The following is a 4,663-nucleotide window of genomic DNA, read 5'->3' as shown; positions in this document are numbered from 1 at the left end:
TGCCAGGTGGGAGGGCAATCCTCACTGGCCCCCACTGCCCTATGCCACGTGGGGAGGGGGCTCTGTCATGAGCCTGCTGACCCGCACCCGCTCTCCGAGCCCCCCCATGGCTGTCCTGCCTGCCCCAGCTCTGGCTCTTTAAGAACCCCCCCGCACCCCCTGCACTCACCAGTTGCTGCAACGGCCTTGGGGCTTCTCCCGGATCATGGCAGAGGCCCCCATGCAGCGTGGACCAGTGTGGGGCAGCAGGGATCGCCTCCCCTGAGTCAGCCGAATCTGAATTCGAAGCGAATACTAGCTGCTTTGCACAGGCCTACTATGTATCTGCTCATTCTCATTATCCATTTCAGGAAAGTATTGGCAAAACTGAGATTTGAGCACCAGGAAGTGTTCCTCGATTTCGCTTTTCACATCACTGTCCAGCATCAAATTGTTTTCAGCCAAAAAGCTGTCGAGGGTTTTGAATGTGTCACTGTTGTTTTCACTTACTTGAGAAACCCAGAATTGAAGCTTCCTGATAAAAGTTATCAGGTACAGTCCCCTGCACACACAGGCAACCATTCACCCAGGGACTCCCCCAGACTGGCACAGCAAACCCTCACACGTTCACATGTATTAGATGTGCTGTGACGATGAGAAGTTGGGGCACAGATGAAAAGTCTGGTAAGGTACCATAGACATGCCTATACCCCACTACACTTTTGCTGGCGGCTTCCCATCAGGTTTGCAGGAACTATCCTTTCACTAAAAATATGTGCAGTTCACACACATGCGCACACACACACACACACATACATGCACGCACACACGCGTGCACACATACACACACACACACACACACTTTGCTATAGCCCCAGGAAGCTTGTGGTGGTTCCTGAAAGCCATAACAGAGAGGCTGAGTTGGCAAAAGCAGGAGCAGAAGGTAAGATACCCATCAAGTTCATTGACAGAAAAGATTTCCTGCATTGTCCTCACTTGGTAAATAGCAGGAGCTTCACCAGTGAAATGGGGACAGCGGAGGAAGCTATTAAGGGTCCATCCCATGCAGAACAAGGGGAAGGTAAGCCCTATGGTGGAGGGGGCAGATGTGCAGGGGCTGTTGTTGCTGAAGAATGAGTGTGAATTAAATTTACCTTGACAATTTGTCCCAGCCTCTTTAAGGGCTGTCTATGGGCTTAGTAAAATGCATTCAGTGGAGCAACCCTCTACTTTAAGCACGTCTTCGTGCAAGAACTATTAAGTCAAGTACAACTTCTTCGTATAGACAACTATCTTCACTCTGGCCCTGTTTTCTCAGGCTTGAGTTGGCCTGTATATTCATGAGTAGAGAGATGTAGTCAGCCATGTTAGTCTGAAGTCAAATAAAAGCAGGGTAGATTTGTACCTTCTTGACTAACCAAAGTAGATCTATACACTGACTAAAAGGTATCTACCTACCTACCTACCTGTACTTTGGTTAGTCTGTAAGGTGCAAGTCTACTCTGCCGTCTAGGGTTTCTGGTTGTAGCCGTGTTGGTCTAAGGACATAGGCAGGCAAGGTTGTTTGGGTAGATGTGATTTCTTTCATTAGACCAACTGAGTAGTTGGAAAAAAGTTCTTAGCAAGCTTTCAGGTGCGGTCCAGGCATATGGAGTCTCAGTTGGCCTTCTATAAATTCACCATGAGGTGGCGCCAAGCGGACTGATGTTTAGAAATAGCTGGGAGCAAAGGGAGGCTATGCTGAAGGTAGATAAAAGCTGTTCTGACTTCAGGGTATTGCTTATTGTTTTTTAACATTTCCCTGCACTTAGGCATCTAATGCCTGGGGGCATGGGAAGTTCTCTGCAACATCTTGTGGGCAGGAAACTGAAGTGTAAAACCATTGCAACTGCCGCTGCAAGAGGGGAAATGAGCTAGTTGTCATTTAACCAGTTAGTCTCTAAAGGGGCTACCTTGCCCTGCCCTATCTCCTGACTGCCATTTAATCTAGATGTGGGTTAATATGTCTAGGTCTAATGCAGCCACTATATAGCAAGGCAATGGCCAGCATTATTTGCATGGTGTATTTGATTTTTTTGAGCCATCTGTTAATAGCATCCATCTGCATTTTTATAACAGTATAAAATTAAATTATTAGAGACCCTGACTGTGAATTTGAACATGGCACATGGCAGTCTGTGGGTTCTGGATAGATTCTTTGTATTGATATTATAGAAGCCTCAGCTTCTCTGGTGTATTTAGACTTATGAAAATGATGCTAGTAGGTGCGTCTACACATGCAATTAATGTACCTGAATTTTCTGCACAGGCTAGTCTAATGCACCGTAAATCATCTTGTGTAGGTGCACCCTGTAAGTTGTAATAATGTTGAGCAAGTTCTATTAAATCCTAAGAAACCAGATTACTTACTTTTGTGTGTGCAGAGCCATTAATTTACATAATACATTTGTATTGAAGTAGTTGAATTGCAAAGTAGTGATTCATTTTCTCAGTCCTTAGTTACTAGGACTTATGGAAGAACTAGACGATGTGATTTGCTTCCTTGTTAAAAAATTATATGTATTTATAAGGAACAGAAATTAACAAAACATAGAACTATATTGCCAAAGATCTACATAACCTGGTTGCAAAGATGGATTTCTGATGCCCACTTCCGGGAAGAAGCCAGCCTCATTATTGTTAGGGTAATGGGACTATATGGGTCTTTTGCTGAATCTGATAAAAGGCCCCTCTAGAGTCCAACCTCCCAAATCTAAGATAAGCGGTGCTTTATAGTGAGCATGCCATTTTCAGAACAGCCGAAGCATCTGCCTGTCTGTACAGATATTTCTCAGGCACAGTGCACTGTAACCTTGAGAGGTGGGGAGACACAGAAAACCAATCAAGAAGTCATGAAAATATTATTACCACCAAAAATATTGCCTCCCACCCAAACACTCCTGGCAGGTCCTTAGCTCCCATGTTCAACTTTTCAACATCAAAGTTTCAGCACCTACCTAAATCAGCTATACAGGGTTATAGGTTTGATATGTTTTGGTAAATGTAAGGGGGTGTGTAAACATCTTTTGATTTTCAGCAAGGGGTCACCAGCCTGGAGGCGGTTGAGAAACGACAGTCTGTCCTGGTGTTCCTCACCTGGATTTTTGTGTACCTGGGCTGCACAGCAAAGCCTAAGACATGAGTCCAAACTACATGTGCTGCCACAAAAGAGATTAGTATTTCCACTTGTTTACCGAAGCACTGACCTGTAATCCCTTATATGAGGCAAATGCAAACTTTAGGTTTGTGAGTTATTGCAATCTGCTGCCCTCTGGTTCAGTCAATTACAACTTGCTAAATGCTCAGGCTACATCTGCCTCAGAATCACAGAAATTAAAAATGAGGAAGCCTAATAGCTTGTCCTGTCCCCATCCCCCAGAGCAGGAGTCTCCCCACAGACATTACTTAGTGCTGGTCTAGAAGGTCTGGCTTATTTTTCCCCAGATGCCTTGGCTTGTATCTCTCTGGATTGAATCTCATCTGTCCAAAGCCCTTTGTGTTATTTTACCATGTTCCTAACACCTCCCAATTTAACATCCTCCATGAATGTCATTAATTTACTATTTATTCTCTTTTCCACATCATTTATGTGGATGTTAAATAAGACTGAACAGAACACCATTCCCCACAGACTTTTCTTCCAATTCCAGGCGTGATGGTTTATCAGAGCCTTTTGTTTATGCTCTATCAGAGGGTTTTCAGTCTATCCTCATTGCCAGGCCAAATTGAATTATTTTGTCTGAGTGAGTTTTATGCAATACCATTCCTGTTGCTTTAATCCAAATACATTGCCTCTCCTACTTTCTCTTCATCCTGCCTTCCCTATATCCATTGATTTTTTTTTCCAAGTCTATGTAATCAAGTTTATGTGGCAGGAATTGCACTTCATTGTATCACTTATAGTTAAGGCCACCCAGTCCTTTCCATCTGAAGGCCCTGTTTGCATTTTATTTAAAACTTTACCAAAATATAATGGTTTGGGCTCAATTTTTTCCTGTTGAGTATCTGCCTCTGACAAAAGGTTTGTGAAAAAGTTCAACTAAAATGGTCCAGCTCTAGCATCACCAGGCTTAGAAGCAAGGACTAAACTATTTGGCTTCTGGGATTTTCATTGTCAGTTCTGGCTAGAGGTGGGAAATTAGCCAGTATAGGCTGTTATCCTACAGGGTAGGCCTGCGCGAAGTGTCTAGTATTTGCTTCAGAGTCAGTCAATTCAGAGGACAGTAATTCGTTTCAGTGATTTGAATCGCTGTCCTGAATTGATTCGGCTGAATCTGAATCACACAGGCCCATCCCCCGCCCGCTCTCCCAGCCCCAGCACTTTGAAAAAAAAGCCCCCACTCACCGGGTGTTGCCGGGCGGGGGGTGATCCCCACTGCCCCACACTGCATGGGGGGCTTTGCACAAGCCCCCCGACCCCCACCCGCTCCCCCAGCCCTCCCATGGCTGGGGGAGGCTGCCCCAGCTCCAGCCCTTTAAGAAAAACAAAACAACCCCCGCAGATTTACTGGCTCCTGCCTGGCCAATCCCCTGCTGCCCCGCACTGCGTTAGGGGCTCTGCATGAGCCTCTGAAGCCCCGAGGCCCCAGCGGGGGCCGGTGAGTCCCAGGGTTTTTTTTTCTTAAAGGGATGGAGCTCGGGCGGC

The sequence above is a fragment of the Crocodylus porosus genome, unplaced genomic scaffold (genome assembly GCF_001723895.1).
Source record: "Crocodylus porosus isolate Cpor-Errol unplaced genomic scaffold, CroPor_comp1, whole genome shotgun sequence".
Lineage (NCBI taxonomy): Eukaryota > Metazoa > Chordata > Crocodylia > Crocodylidae > Crocodylus > Crocodylus porosus.
This window is presented reverse-complemented; position numbering follows the sequence as displayed.